This window comes from Mauremys reevesii, unplaced genomic scaffold (assembly GCF_016161935.1).
Source record: "Mauremys reevesii isolate NIE-2019 unplaced genomic scaffold, ASM1616193v1 Contig18, whole genome shotgun sequence".
Lineage (NCBI taxonomy): Eukaryota > Metazoa > Chordata > Testudines > Geoemydidae > Mauremys > Mauremys reevesii.
The window spans coordinates 651,005-667,037 of record NW_024100804.1 but is presented as its reverse complement, the minus strand read 5'-3'; the positions used below and the strand labels follow the sequence as shown (position 1 = coordinate 667,037).

Below are 16,033 nucleotides of genomic sequence, written 5' to 3'. Positions count from 1 at the left end.
CACGCGCTTGGCGTGCTGGGGCCTGGAGCCGCCCCTGTCTGGGGTCCTGCCCCCCACCTCCCGTCAGATCCGGCCCGGCCCAGGGCCCTGCCCAGCACAACCCTGATCCCTCCAGCCGCTAAATGGCCCCACGCTCCCCCCAGCCAGAGCCCAGAGGGCCCAGTTGCCCCAGCCCTGTCCCGGCCCTGGGGGAGCAGTGAGCATGGAGCCGGTGGGGGCTGGGATGATTTATTAGGGTGCAGCAGTTCTAACAGCGCCGGCCTCTGTCCGGCTCACCCCAGGCTGCGGAACAGTGTCTCCCAAAGCTTCCCCGAGGGCCGCGGGGTCAGTGAGAGGGAACGTGGGGCTGGGCTGGGGCAGGGAAAGGGTTAACGCAGGAGGGGTCACCCCGGGGCCCTGCTGGGACTGAGGGGCAGGGACGGGTCCCCAGGCGGGGGCAGCGTGGGCTGGAGCCAGGCAGAGCGCGGGGAGCAGACGGGGACAGGAAGGGACCGGCCCCAGGTTCTGCATTCTCCGGGCTGGGCGAGGGGCTGGGACAGACGGACGGAAACTCCTGCCGGCCGGGGGATCCGATGCCCAGGATCTAACTCAGGAGCCCTGCAGGGAGAGGGGGGAGAAATCAGCCCCTGGCCGTGGGCCTGGCGGGACGGACGGGGGATTTTCTCTGCCAGGCCCCAGGGCACCCCAGGGACTCTGCCCGGCAGCCGCAGGGCTGGGGGATGCTCAGCAGGACCCAGGACTCTCTGCCCCCGGGAGCAGCTTGGGGATCGGTGTGACGAAGTGGGGCTGTTCTTACTGGGGGTCTGTGAGTGCTGTGTGCAGATCCTAAGTATCTAGCAGCAAAAGGCCGGGGCAGCCGAATGCCTGACACTCTGTCTCCTAGCAACTGATGGCCGGGCCCCTCCCTGCAAGGGTGCATCTAAAGGTGTTGGAGACAAAGGGGTCAGGTGACCTCCTGGCCCGGGAGAGAAGCGGAGCAGAGAGGAGGGGCCGGAGGGGGCTGGGCAGACTGGAGTTGGCTGGGGATAGAGGGGAAGCAGGGAGAGAGGGTCTGATCCCCGAGGGGGGCTGTGGGGCCCCAAGATGGACCTAACCGGGGGGATCCTGTTATCTGTGCCTGCAAGACCTGTGCTGGGCTGTGTTCCTGTCGTCTAAATAAACCTTCTGCTTTACTGGCTGGCTGAGAGTCCTGGTGAATCGGCAAGGAGCCCGGGGGTGCAGGGCCTGGCGCCCCCACACTCTGTGACAACGGCCTGAATGGGGACCGAGGGAGCCGCAGCCTCCTCCTCCACGGTGCCAGCGCCCCATTGCCCAGCTGCCCAGGGGCTGAGCCGGGCGGGTGTCACGGGCCGAGGGGCAGAAGCAGCCGCCCCACGGGCGCCCCAGGCAGCCTGTGCTCAGTGTGGGGGGAGGCGGGTGTAACGGGGGAGGGGGATTGAAATTACCTGCAGGTTGGGGAACGGGGCGCCCTGAAAAACAGAGAGAAACATGGTCAGAGCCCTGGGCGGGGGGAGCCGGTTCCTGGGGGTCAGAGCTCCAGCCCCTGCCCCATGGCATGGAACGCTCCCCACTAGGAACCCAGCCCCCCTCCGGCCCCAGACCTGGGGTTACCCTCCCCTGTTATTACTGTAAATCCCTGACCCACGATCCCTGCCCGGGGGAGGGGACAGAAACGCTCTGAGCCCCGGGGCAGGGGCAGCTCCCTGCACTGCGAGGGGTCGGGGTCTGTCCCACCCCGGGGGCTCGGCCGGGGGAGGGGAGAGTGGGAGCCCCCAGCCTGGCCCCGGGGCCCCGCACTGAGATCTCCCCACGGCCCCTGCTCTGTCCCTGCCCTAGGAGGGGGGAGGGTCTGACCCAGCCCCGGGCCCAGGAGAGGAGAAGCCGGGAGGCCCCTGCCAGACTCTGAGCAGCCCCTGCTGGGAGCCTGCAGCCAGGCCCGGATTCCCCTGAGCCCCCCCAGCCCCACCTCCCCCCAGAGACCCCCTGGTGCCCCGCCCGGAGCCGTTCACCTTTCTTATTCTTCAGGTAGATGAGGAGTCCGGGCGCCAGGAAGATCAGCCCCAGCACGAAGCCCCGACTTCGTCAGCATCTTGCTCCTGGCGGAGTCAGACTGCGCCTCTGAAACAGGGACATGGGACGGGCCGGGTCAGAGCCAGGGGCCCCCGGGCTGGGCTCCCGTCCGCACCAGTGACCGGTGCTGGCCGGGGCAGAGCCAGGGGCCTCCGGGCCGGGCTCCCGTCCGCTCCAGTGACCAGCGCCGGCCGGGGCAGAGCCAGGGGCCTCCGGGCTGGGCTCTGTCCGCACCAGTGACCGGCGCTGGCCGGGTCAGAGCCAGGGCCTCCAGGCCGGGCTCCCGTCCGTGCCAGTGACCAGCGCCGGCCGGGTCAGAGCCAGGGCCTCCGGGCCGGGCTCCGTCCGTGCCAGTGACCAGCGCCGCCGGGTCAGAGCCAGGGGCCTCTGGGCCGGGCTCTGCCTGTGCCAGTGACCAGCGCCGCCGGGCAGAGCCAGGGGCCTCCGGCTGGGCTCCCATCTGTGCCAGTGACCGCACTGGCCGGGTCAGAGCCAGGGGCCTCCGGGCCGGGCTCCCATCTGCCCAGTGACCGGCGCCGGCCGGGGCAGAGCCAGGGGCCTCCGGGCCGGGCTCCAAACTGTGCCAGTGACCGGCCCTGGCCGGGTCAGCGCCAGGGGCCTCCGGGCCGGGCTCCCATCTGTGCCAGTGACCGGCGCCGGCCGGGTCAGAGCCAGGGGCCTCCGGGCCGGGCTCCCGTCTGTGCCAGTGACCGGCACCGGCCGGGGCAGAGCCAGGGGCCTCCGGGCCAGGCTCCCGTCCGCGCCAGTGACCAGTGCCGGCCGGGGCAGAGCCTGGGGCCAGGGCCTGCAGGAGCAGCTGTGGGACAATCTGCCCCACCTCAGGGCTCCTCCTGCCCTGTGATCTCAGAGCTCTGCTCAGGCCCTGCAGCGGGAGGTTTCAGATCCCTGCCCATTGTCAGCATGAACCAGTCTAGCGCTGGGTTGTCTTGTGAGCCTCAGAAGTGGCCAATCCCTTTGTGTCTTGCTCAGTTCTTGGGCTCAGTGACACCCTGTGGCAGTGAGTTCCACAGGCTAATCACACAGTGTGTGGGAAACGTCCTTCCTTTTACCAGGTGTGAATTTGCCCCTTTCCATTCCACTGAGTGTCCCCTTGTCCCATTGCTGTGAGACAGGGAGAACAGACGCTCCCGATCTCCCTTCTCTAGACCAGTCGTTATTATGGAGACTTTTCTCCTCTCCCTGCCCCGTCACTCCCCCACTCAGGTTGTGTCTCCACGGCGTTTTGCAGCCCGTGGACGTGATCTCCCAGCCCAGGTTAATATATCATTTGCGTTAGCAGAGCTTGCGTGAGCATGTTAAAAGCGGAGTAAGTAGCTCTTTGAAGTTGCACCTTGGGCTGGGATCCAAGGGGCGGCTGATCCCCCCACGTGTCCCTGGAGATGAGATTCCCCTTCACTTCCTGTCCCAAGCGGCAGGGCAGTGCTGCTGTGGGGCTGTTAAACAGCGGCCGTGCCCCACCCCAGAGGGGGCTGCATTGCAGTGGGGGTGGGGGGCCCTGTGTTGGCTGGAGGCTCAGGCTGGGAAGTGCTGGGGGCTGGGGGGGCTGTAGAAACGTCCACTCAGTCTCACTCCCCAGGGCCCAGTGCTGCTGTGAGGGGGGGGCAGGCTGGGGGTCACATCCCAACTCTCTGCCCCAGGGGCTCTGACCCAGGCCCATCCCCCGAGGGCTGCCCCTGTCGGCTCAGGGGCTGCCCCACACCCAGAGGCTCTTACCCCAGTGCACGGCGAGGGGCCCCCGCAGGCTGACGTGTTCCACCTGGCAGGTGTAGACGTCCCCGCGCCGGGGGCTCATCTCCAGCATCACCAGGATCTGGAAGGTCCAGTCTCCGTTCTGGAGCAGCTCCGTGGACACCACCCCGGCCGTCTGCTCCTGCCCGTTCCTCAGCCACTTGATCTCGATCCCCCCGGGGTAAAACCCCGTCACCGAGCAAACCAGCAGGTGGGGGTGGGGCTGGGACCCCGATTTCGTGGGGGAAACTTTCACCTTGGGCTGAACTGGGGGGAGAGAGCGAGAGGGGGGCTGGGAAAGGGGCTGGAGACGGAGCAGGGCTCTGAGAGAACAGGTGCCCCCCTCCCCCAGGGCAGGCCCCAGCCCCCCTGTGCTCCCCCTTGTGGGCTGGTTCTCTCCTCCTCCCCATTGCCCTGGGACGGCTCCGGCAGAAAGGGCCTGGGGGGAGTCGTGTCCTGTTACCCCCCTGGGGACAGAGCCAGGGACTGTCTGATCCCTGGGGCCCAGGCAGACGGGGTCTCAGCCCAGGGACCAGGGGCTGCCCCCACCCCCCAGCCAGGGGACCCCGAGAGATTGGGTTGGGGGGAGGGGAAAGTTCTGCCCTGTTGCCTGGCCCCCCCCCAGCCCAGGAATGGGGGGTAGGAGCCGCAGCAGCCCCCTGCCCCGGGGCAGAGTTGAGGGTTGGGAAGCTGGGGCTGGGCCTTGGGGGCCTGAACCCCTTCAGAAGGGGGGGGCTGGGAATGGGGTAAGGGGCAGTGACACACCCAGACCGGTACGGGGCTGTGCTCTCTGCAGACAGGGGGTGCCCAGGCAGACCCAGGCTGGAGGGGTGGAGACACCCCCCATTACCCCACCCCAGCCAGTGCCTGGGCCCCTTCCCCACCTGCTGCTGAGTGACCCTGCCCCTGACCCCGCCGTCTGCTGCTCTCTTTGCCCCCCAGCGCAAGAGGAGCAGGGCCCTGCTCCCCCTTCCTCATCCCCGGCACAGCTCGGGAACATGGAGATAACGGGGGAGGGGCAGGAGGGCGGAGTGTCCGACCCCCTGGCCCCGCCCCCAGCTGCGTCCCACTCACCTCTCCTGTCCACGGTGAAAGGTTTGTCCACCCTGTAGTTGTGCCGGCACTTGTCCACTGCAGTCCGCGTGTCTGCCAGGATCGCCGGGTCCTTGTTCCAGCCCTCGGCCCAGCGCCGCCCCACCTCCGTCTCCCCCACCCACACCCCCACGTCGCTGTCGAACTGCACGAACTGCTGCTGGTTGTAGATGCAGTGGCCCAGGAACCGGACTCGCTCGGTGCCGTTGGTGAACTGACACTCAGCCTTGAACTGGAACAGGAACCGCTCTGCAGGGGAGGAGATGGGGATGGAGACGGGCTCAGATCAAAGACCCCCCCACCTGCCCCTCCTCCTGCTGCCCCCAGGGCTTGGAGCCCAGCCAGGACTGGGGGGAACAGTCAGAGCCCCCGAGACAGGGCCGGCTCCAGACCCCAGCGCGCCAAGCGCGCTCGTGGGGCGGCATTTTGCCGGGGGGACGGCAGGTGGCTCCGGTGGACCTCCCGCTGCCATGCCTGCGGATGCTCTACCGGAGCCACGGGACCGGCCCCAAGCACGGCCAAATTCCTAGAGCCGCCCCTGCCCCGAGAGCCCCCCACCAACCCTCCCGGACCCAGCGCAGCTCAGCAGGTGAGCAGGGGCATGTTGGGGGAGGGGAGTGACAGTAACACGGAGCCCAGACTGGAGGGCGGGGACACAGGACAGAGAAAGGGGGTATGGGAGACACTGAGCAGGGGTGACACCGGCACAGGCAGGACGGGGCTCCCCGGGGTGCTGGGGTCTGACCCCCCCTGGATACACCCAGCGCTGCCCAGGACGGGGCTCCCCGGGGCGCTGGGGTCTGACACCCCCCATACACCCAGCGCTGCCCAGCACGGGGCTCCCCGGGGCGCTGGGGTCTGACCCCCCCCATACACCCAGCGCTGCCCAGCACGGGGCTCCCCGGGGCACTGGGGTCTGACCCCCCCCCCGGATACACCCAGCACTGCCCAGGATGGGGCTCCCCGGGGCGCTGGGGTCTCTACTCACTTGGGGGCTCCGTGCAATGAGCCAGGTGGGTTCTCAGCACCGTCAGTGTCACCAGCAGAGCCCCAGCCCAGCGGCTCCCGGCCCCCAGGATCCGACCCACCCCCCACGCTGCTCAGGAGGGAGAGACCAGGAAACTCGTCAGAACCCCCAGACTGAGACCTTCTCTGCCCAGCTCCGAGCACCAGCCCTGGGACGCTGCCCACGGCCCCGGGGATTGGGCACCCCCAGTCCAGGGGCCAGGCAGCATCGGTGCTTGGCAGCATCACCAGTCGCTAGGCAGAGCCGGCACCAGCAGGGCTCGGTTCCCTACTTCGCCCTCGCAGGCAGGGCCGGCCCAGACCCCAGCGCGCAAGCGTGTGCTTGGGGTGGCGCCCCGCGGGAGGGCGGCAGGCAGCTCTGGTGAACCTCCCGCAGACGTGCCCACGGAGGGGCCGCTGGTCCCGTGGCTCTGGTGGACCTCCCGCGGGTGTGCCTGCAGGAGGTCCACCGGAGCCGCGGGACCAGCGGACCCTCTGCAGGCACGTCTGCAGAAGGTCCACTGCAGCCACGGGACCGGCGACCGGCAGAGCGCCCCCCCATGGCGTGCCGCCGTGCTTGGGGCAGCGAAATTACTAGAGCCGCCCCTGCCCGCAGGGGGCAGAGCAGGGCCTGGGGTCGGGCTGCAGGACCCGCCCGGCGCCTGCCATGGCCCCGGGGCAGCTGAAGAGCGGGGCAGGCCCAGGGACCAGCCCCCCCCAGAGCAGGGCCCCCAGCAACGGACCTGGGACCCTCCGTCCCCTTCCCCGGTGCCTCGACTCTCTGCTGCCGGCTGGGGTAGGCCGGGTGTGTGGGACATCCCTGGGGTTTATGTGTAAATTTAGTCCCAGGAAGGTTCAGGCTGGTCCCACAGGCCGAAGTTTTGAGCCCCACCCCCTCCACAGGCCTGAGCCCTGCCCCCAGGCCCCCCACCAGAGCGGGGGCTCAGTCTCCCTGGGTCAGGCACAGCTCAGCCTCAGCTGCTCCCACCACTGATCTCCTCAGGGCTTCTCTGCCCCCAGTCTCTGGAGCCCTCCCCTCTCTGCTGCCTTCACCCCCCACCCCGTGGGGCAGGGCTGGGCCAGTGTCCCCACGGCCCAGCTGGGGAGGGAGGCCCAGAGGAGTCAGTGACTGGCCCAGGGTCACACACAGTCTGTGGCAGGGCCGGGAATGACCCCAGGGCACTTGGGTCCCAGGCCAGCGCCTGAACGGCCAGACTGGGTCAGACCAAAGGTCCATCTAACCCAGTGTCCTGTCTGCCGACAGTGGCCAGTGCCAGGTGCCCCAGAGGAAATGAACAGAGCAGGGAATCATCAAGTGATCCATTCTCTGTCGCCCATTCCCAGCTTCTGGCAAACAGAGGCTACAGACACCATCCCTGCCCAGCCTGGCTACTAGCCATTGATGGACCTACCCTCCATTAATTTATCAGTTCTTTTTTTAACCGTGTGAAAGTCTTGACCTTCATAACTGTAACGAAGTGGGGGATTTTCTTATTTTTTTCTGTTTTTCCAGTGGTTTGCATGCAGATGGAGTGGGACTCAGTTTCCCTGAGTGTTACTGGGTTAACAAGGGAGAGGGACCTTAAAGACTAACAAATTTATTTTAGCATGAGCTGTGAGCTGCAGCTCACGTCTTCGGAGTTTGTTGTTACAGAGGCCAGTGGGAGGACAATGGGCTGCGGGGAGAGGACCCGGTGACCTGACCAGCTGGTTCCAGCCAGAGGGGCCAGAGGATGGAAGAGCGGCGAGGTGGCCCCAATGACCCAGTTTACGACCCTGTTTCCCTGGAGAGAAGCCAATGGACAGGGGGGGCCTGGGGCCGGGGGTATCGGAGGCCCAGCTGGGAAGCAGGGGGGCTCTGGGCTGGAGAGGGGGAGCAGGCAGAGCCCACCTGGCTGCAGGGGGACTGGGATGTGCTGGGCTGGGGGAGGCCAGGCCTGAGGCCGGAGAGTTTCCTGTGCTGGGTTCAACGCTCAATAAACCTCCTGTGTTACGCTGGCTGAGAGTCACTCTGGGCTAGAGAACAGGGCGGGGGGCATCAACCCCTTCAGGGATGGAGGCCCGGGGGGCCCAGAGCGAGGGGATTCCCTGAGGGGCCCACGGCAGAGACAGACATGCTGAGGCTCAGAGAGAAGCGGCTCCAGGAGGTGGAGGGGCCTGACCCCGGGAGAGAGCGGCCCCCCGAGAAGGGCTGTTGCACTGAAAGGGGCACCCCCATGGACCGCACTGGCCCAAGAGTGGGCACCATCTGTGAGTCCGTGACAATAACAACTTCTGGCAAGGAGTTCCACAGGTTGACTGTGCATTGTGTGAAGAAATACTTCCTTTTGTTTTAAACCTGCTGCCTATTCATTTCATTTGGTGGCCCCTAGTTCTTGTGTTATGAGAAGGAGTAAATAACACTTAGTTATTCCCTTTCTCCACACCAGTCATGATTTTATACCCCTCTATCATATCCCCTTTTAACGGAGTCCCCGGGCGATGCTCTGGAACTGCTCCCCACCAAGCCAGGCAGGACTCTGGGGAGCCTCCTCTCCCTCGGAGCAGCCTGTCTGCAGGGCAAGAAGCTCCCACGGCTTCACCTCCTGGGTCTCTCCTTGGAGCATTCAGCATCCTCTGCCCTCCGTGCGCTTCCCCCAGCGAGTCCGCCCCAGCGGGGTCCTGGGGGGGCCACAGGGTCCTGCCCCCCCACTTCGCAGTCAGACGTGACTCTCAGCCAGCCAGTAACACAGAGGTTTATTCGATGACAGGAACAGGGTCTAACACAGAGCTTGTAGGTATCGCAAACGGGTCCCCTCGGCCAGGTCCATTCTGGGGGGCAGTGAGCCAGACCCCCACGTCTGCCCTCACTCCTCGTCCCCAGCCAGCTCCAGACTGACACCCCCTCCCGCCCCTCGTCTGCTCAGCCCCTTTCCCGGGCCAGGAGGTCACCTGATCTCTTTGTTCACCTTTAGCTATTCCCTTGCAGGGGGGAAGGGCCCCGGCCATTTGTTGCCAGGGTGATTTATGCACACTGGCCTTTATCCCACCACCTAGAGACTTAAGAAATGCATTGGGGAAACTGAGGCACCTACACAGTATTCAGAGGAAACATTAAGAACAGTCCCACTTCGTCACACACCCCCTTAGTCGTCTCTTTTCCAAGCTGAAAAGTCCCAGTCTTATTAACCTCTCCTCATACAGCAGCTGTTCCATACCCCTCATCATTTCTGTTCCCCTTTTCCAATCCCAATACATCTTGTTTGAGATGGGGGCGAGCACATCTGCGCGTGAACACCGAGTGTGTTAGCCAGAGCGGGAGAGTTGGTGCTGCAGGGGCAGGGGACACAGACCAACGCACACACACGGGGCCCAGAACAGACCCCATCCCAGTCCCGCATGGATGGTCCCCCTGAACCCTGTCTGTGACTTGATGCTTATCCCAGCAGAGCTCTGGGGGTCAAGGGTGTGACACACACACCCCCCCGGGCCCAGTGCAGAGCTGGGTCGCCAAGCCCCCCAGGTGCATACCGTCCTTCTGCAGAACAGGGCATGTGTGAGCCGGGCGAGTGCCGTGCGGGGAGGTGCTGGCCCCACACTGGGGATAAACCCCTCCCGGCAGCGCTGCGTCCACACTGGGGCTGTGCAGCTCTGGGAGCCGGCGCCTGGCCAGGAATTTCTCCATCTCCTCTCAGAGGGGCTTGGCCCTGCTGCTCTGCCTGGTAACAGCCTGGTCGGTGCAGGGATTTCTGCCATTGGGTGCGGGCCCCTGGGCCGGGCTCCCCTGGCCAATGCCAGGCGCTGCCCCCCCCCCTGAGGGTGTGACATGTGCCCCCCCAGCCCCCCAGTGCTGCCGGCCCCGCGCCCAGCCCAGTGCCCGGGAGAGGAGATGGGTGCAGGACGGGGCGTCCCCATGGCCCTGCTGGCCCTGCTCACCCTGCTGGCCCTGCCGGGCACCGGGCGTGAGAGGTACGGGCGGGCGGGGCTGGGACACCTGGTTCCAGGGCGGGGGCAGCTTTTTCAGATCGCCCCCACCAGGGAAGGGCATGGGGAGCCGGATTGGGGTGGGGGCTGCAGGGAGGAGGGTCTCGCCTCACAGAGGGAAGGCTGCTGCGGGGGCAACAGGGTGATCGTGGGGAAGTTGCTGTGGTTTGGTGCAGCACAGCCCTGCCCATAGGAGTGCAGCCCCCCTTCCCCACAGGGACTCGGGGGCTGATCCCCCCCAGGGAGGGGCACCATGCACAGAAATGTCCTGCAGTTACAACCTCTAACTTTCCCCTGTACCACTCTGGGCTGGGGTCATGTCCCCTTCCCAAGCTAAGTGGGGATAGGCCTGGCCACTGCTTGGATAGGCCACCCCATAGTGAACAAATGAGCCAGGGGTGGGGGGCACAGTAGGGGCACTGTCCCCTCCCAGGCAGGACTGGCCCCAGTGCACCAGCGTGATGCCAGGGGTCCCTGTGCTCCCTGCGGCTGCTTTCCCCTCACACCGGGCATCCTCGTTTGAATGTCACGGCTGGGGGCTGCAGCCTCAGGGGAGGCACTCAGAGACCCGGTCCCCAGGAGTGGGGGCTGGTGCTGTGTTGATGCCCCATCTTCCCCACAGTGGACCACGTGCACTTCCAGGCGGAGTTCTACCAGCGGACGGACCAGTCCCAGCAGGGGTCAGGGGAATTTGTGCAGGGGTTTGATGAGGACGAGATGTTCTACGTGGACCTGGAGAGGAAGGAGACCGCCTGGCGCCTGCCCGACTTCAGCAAGTTCACCAGCTTTGATGCCCAGTTCGCCCTGCGCAACGTCGCCATAAGCAAGTACAACCTGGAGCTCATGATCGAGAGCACCAACCAGACGCAGGCCCAGAACGGTACGGCACCTTCCCTGCCAGGCCCCTCTCCTGGAGCCCTCCACCCCGCTCACCCATGGACCCACACTTCCTCATGCAGGCCTAGTACCAGCCCTCACCACAGACTACGCGTCCCCTCCCAGCCCTGGGAGGGCTCCGGGGAGCCAGTCAGCCGGGCCAGGGCTCTGCAGGGCAGGGGGCCTGGGCAGTTCTCACCCTCCAGGCTGGGGGCCCAGGGCAGCTCCTTTGCCGAGGGCTGTTCGTGGCCCCTGCCCAGCACCAGGCCCTGCCCCTGGGGGATTCTCTCCTCTGCCCCTGGTGCCCCCTGAGCCGTCAGTGCAGGGAGCTGGGACGGCCCCGGTGACACCCCCACAGTCCTGGGGAGAGACCCTGAGCTGGAGCCTGAGCACCAGGGACTGGCTGGCTCAGGGGGGTGGGGAATGGGGCAGGGGCCTGTCCCCTCTAGGGGGCGCTGGCTCCCACCCGGCCCCAGGGCGGGGACTGGCTGGCTCACGGGGGGGGGGAATGGGGCGGGGGCCTGTCCCCTCTGGGGGGCGCTGGCTCCCCCCCGGCCCCAGGGCAGGGACTGGCTGGCTCGGGGGCAGGGAATGGGGCAGGGGCCTGTCCCCTCTAGGGGGCGCCGGCTCCCCCCCGGCCCCAGGGCGGGGACTGGCTGGCTCAGGGGGGCAGGGAATGGGGCAGGGGCCTGTCCCCTCTAGGGGGCACCAGCTCCCACCCGGCCCCAGGGCGGGGACTGGCTGGCTCAGGGGCGGGAATGGGGCAGGGCCTGTCCTCTAGGGGCGCCGGCTCGATCCGGCCCCAGGGCGGGACTGGCTGGCTCAGGGGCGGGAATGGGGCAGGGGCCTGGCCCCTCTAGGGGGCGCCGGCTGCCCCGGCCCCAGGGCAGGGACTGGCTGGCTCAGGGGCGGGAATGGGGCAGGGGCCTGTCCTCTAGGGGTGCCGGCTCCCACCCGGCCCCAGGGCAGGGACTGGCTGGCTCCGGGGGGCAGGGAACGGGGCACGGGGCCTGTCCCCTCTAGGGGGCGCTGGCTCCCACCCGGCCCCAGGGCAGGGACTGGCTGGTGTTACCAACTTTCTAATTGCACAAAGCTGAACGCCCTTGCCTGTGCCTTGCCCAGAGGCCCTGCCTCTGCCCCGCTCTGAGGCCCTGCCCCCACTCACTCCAGCCCCCTCCTCCATCGCCTTGCCCACCCTCACCACTGTCACGGGGCTGAGGCAGCGGATGGGGTGTGGGCGGGAGGACTCCAGCTGGGGGGCAGGCTCTGGGGTGGGGCCAGAAATGAGGGGTTCAGGGTGTGCGAGGGGGCTCAGGGCTGGGGAAGGGGGCTGGGGTGCAGAAGGGTGTGGGCTCTGAGAGGGAGTTTGGGTGCAGGGGGCTGGCATGTCCAGCCTTTAGGCCGAGGTAGGGCCAGCCGGCTCTGAGCAGTGCGCACTGCCTGCACCCACAAGCACCCCCCCCCCCAGTTCCTGGTGGCCGCAGTTCCTGGCCAATGGGAGCTTCGGAGCCGGCACTGGGGCAGGAGCAGCACCCGGACTCCCTGTATCCACCCCTGTGCCTAGGGGGCCAGACATGGCAGCCGCTCCTGGGAGCTGCATAAAGCCAGGGCAGGCAGGGAGCCTGCCTAACCCCCGCCGTGCTGCCGATGGGACTTTAACGGCCCGGCAGTGGTGCTGACAGGAGCCGCTAGGGTCCCTCTTTGACCAGGCGTTGCAAACGAAATCCGGACACCTGGTCACTCGATGCCAGGCTGAGGGGCCGGCACTGGGACCCACTGATCCCAGTCTCCCCAGTGCCCCCTGAGGTGACCGTGTTCCCCGAAGACCCCGTGGAGCTGGGGGAGCCCAACGTCCTCATCTGCTTCGTGGACAAATTCTTCCCGCCCGCGCCAGCGCCACGTGGCTGAAGAACGGGCAGGAGGTGACGGGGCGCCTCCGAGACCGACTTCTACCCCGCCAGGACAACTCCTTCCGCAAGTTCTCCTACCTGCCCTTCCTCCCAGCCAGGGCGACTTCTACGACTGCCGGGTGGTGCACTGGGGTCTGGCCGAGACCTTCACGTTGCACTGGGGTGAGGCTGGGGCGCCGGGGGACCCTGATGGGCACAGGGCTGGGAGCCAGGACTCCTGGGTTCTCTCCCCGGCTCTGGGAGGAGTGGGGGCTGGTGGGTTAGAGCAGGGGGCTGGGAGCCTGGCCTCCTGGGTTCTCTCCCAGCTCTGGGAGGGTTGGGGTGTCTCGTGGGTAGAGCAGGGGGGGCGGGGAGCCAGGACTCCTGGGTTCTATCCCAGCTCTGGGAGGGAGGGGCAGGAACAGCCCCCCGCACCCCAAGCCCAGTCCCACGACCCCACTCACCAGAAACCCAGGTGGCCACCCCCCGCCCCGAGGCCCCCAAGCCCCCGGGGGGCGCCCAGGGCCAGGCCGGGGGCATCGCCGGCATCATCGCGGGCACCATCCTCATCATCAAGGGGATGAAGATGAACGCCGCCCGCAACCCGCGGGGCCCCTTGTGAGTAGCTGCTGCCCGGGGAGGCACCCGCAGCCCCTGGGCCCACCCAGCACCCACTGGGGAGACCCCCCACCCTGCTGTGCCCCACCCAGCCAACCACAGCCCCTGAGCCCACCCACACACCCTGGGGAGAGCGTCCAGCTCCTGTGCCCCCACAGCCAGCCACAGCCCCTGGGACCCCCCCAGTCCCACCCTGTGTCAATGGGAGACTCCTTGGGGTGCTGGGGAACGGCCCCGATCCCTGCCAGCCTCACGTCGGAGCCCAGGGCTCCTGGTAACTGACCCTCTTTGCCTTTCAGATAAACGTGGGGAGGAGCCGGGGGCCCCGAACCTCCCAGGTGCCTTTGTGGGACCCACTCGCAGCCCCCCCAGCTCTGCCCCCAGTGTCCCTGCTCCGTGCCCGTCGGTGCCAGCTGCTGTACCCCGGCAGGAGCCCCACGGCCCCGTAACCACGACACCCAACCCGTTAGAGACTCAGTGGGGAGCCGGCCCCTCGGGCTGCCCCTGCCTCCACTCTGGGCTTGGGGGGCACCTATCCCGGGAGAGGGCTGCTGCCCATGGGGCTGGGAATGGGGGTCGCCCCTCGTCAGGGGCCAGCAGGGGAGAGGGCTGCTGCCCCGTGCGGAAGGTTTCTCTTGACTCCAGTGGGCTCTGGGTTGGGCCCCAAGCCCGGCCCCTATTGGCCAGAGGCTGCTGTCAGTCACCCCAGGTAAAGCCCCTCCAGCCATTACCCAGCAGGCTTTGGCCCAGATTCGGCCATTCCCGGTCAATGGGGTCCCTGTGGGGCAGGATCGGGCCCATGGCTGGGGGTGGGGCAGCCGCAGCGCCCGGCTAAAGGCCCCATCGCCCCCGTGTGCGGCTCCTCCAGGGTCCAGCCCTGCTGAGCCCAGCGCCCAGCGCGGGGTCTGTGTGGGTCGGGCCCAGTCCCTGTACAGCCCCCACCCTGCCCCCCGGGTGTGTCACAGCCCTGCGCCCCCCCCCCCCATCGCTCTGCAGCTTTGCCAACAGCAAGAACGAGGGTTTGGGACGTGTCTGGGGTGTTGATCCGGAGTTATAATCTGGTCAGTCTGGGCCGTGCCCGCGGCAGCCTGTGTTATCCCAGCCCAGCCCCCGTCTGTCCAGGGGCTCTGGGGTACAACAGGAGTTAAGGGAGTTTGGTATGAGAGGCAAGGAAGGAGCCAGGACTCCTGGGTTCTCTCCCAGCTCTGGAAGGGGAGTGGGGTCTACTGGGGGAGAACTGGGAGTCAGGCTTCTGGGGTTCCCATTGCTGACACTGACTTGCTGCAAGTGGTGACACATCCTGAGCCTCAGTTTCCCCTTGTGTGACATATGGCCAGTTTCCTTATGCCGTAGTGGTGGGAGCTCTGGGGCAGAAGGATGGTCCATGGAGCACTTTGAGATTGTCCCTGTCACGGACTCACAGATGGTGCCCACTCGTGACCCCGTGCGGTCCGTGGGGGTGCCCTTTCAGTGCGACAGCCCTTCTCGGGGGCCACTCTCTCGGGATCAGGCCCTCCACCTCCTGGAGCCGCTTCTCTCTGAGCCTCAGCACGCCTGTCTCTGACGTGGGCCCTCGCTCTGGGCCCCCCGGGCCTCCTCACCCCTGAAGGAGATGATGTCCCCCCCCCGCGCCCCGTTCTCTAGCCCGGAGCGACTCTCAGCCAGCATAAAACAGGAGGTTTATTGAGAGTTGAACTCAGCACAGGAAACTCTCCGGGCCTCAGGCCTGGCCTCCTCAGCCCAGCACATCCCAGTCCCCTGCAGCCAGGGGCTCTGCCTGCTCCCCTCTCCAGCCCAGAGCCCCTGCTCCCCAGCTGGGCCTCCGATACCCCGGCCCCAAGCCCCTCTGTCCATTGGCTTCTCTCCAGGCTGGTCAGGTCACCGGGTCCTCTCCTGCAGCCCATTGTCCTCCCAGTGGCCAGAACCGGCTGTGTCACCTGAGCTGGGTCTCCGGGTCACCAGGTCACCAGTCACCGGGTCTCCGTCCTCCAAGCCATTGTCCGGGTCCCGAGTCCCTCTCCGGTCCTGTGTTCCAACAAACTCCCTCTCCTCCCTGGTTAAACCAGTAACACCCGGGGACACTGAGTCCCACCCCCTCTGCATGCAACCCACTGGGAAAACACAGAAAACCCCAAGAAACCCGCCCCCACTTCGTCACATCTCTCCCCCCCCTTCGTGGCTGAACGGAGCAGGGTCACTTAGCCAGTGACCTGGGGCATAGGCGGCAGGTTTGTATAATTTTTGGTGGGGCCCAAAATGGTGGTGCCCCCCCGCTCCCGCCCTGTAAGCCGATATAAAATGAAGCTACAACGTCAGTGCCACAAGATTACAAGGGTCAATTAAAAGTGGAAAGTCAGAAGCAGCACTTGCCTGCTTCAATATACAGTATTAAATTTTGTTGCATCTGTTGTGATGAAGTGGGAATGTTCTTAATATTTTCTCTGAATACTGTGTGGGTGCCTCAGTTTCCCCTGCAAGATGCCAACTGAAGGTGTTAGGGACAAAGAGATCAGGTGGCCTCCTTGTCCAGAAGAGGCACAGAGGCCAGAGGAGGGAGTGTCAGTTTGGAGCTGGCTGGGGAAATTGGGAGAGACCCAGAACTTGGTTCTGGGCTCCACCCCAAGATGGACCTGACAGAGGGGTTCTGTTTTCTGTACCAACAAGCTCTGTTTAAACTGTGTTCCCGCCATCTAATAAACCTTCTGTTTTACTGTCTGGCTGAGAGTCACATCTGACTGCAGAGTTGGGGTGCAGCAACCTCTGGTTGCCCC

The 16,033-nt window shown here is 66.3% G+C and overlaps 2 pseudogenes; one reads left to right on the top strand and one right to left on the bottom strand.

Annotated features, from left to right (window-relative positions):
* Window positions 1–202: 202 nt before the first annotated feature.
* Window positions 203–9,580, bottom strand: LOC120393301 (annotated as a pseudogene).
* A 161-nt stretch (window positions 9,581–9,741) lies between these two features.
* LOC120393322 lies at window positions 9,742–13,266 on the top strand (annotated as a pseudogene).
* Window positions 13,267–16,033: the final 2,767 nt, after the last annotated feature.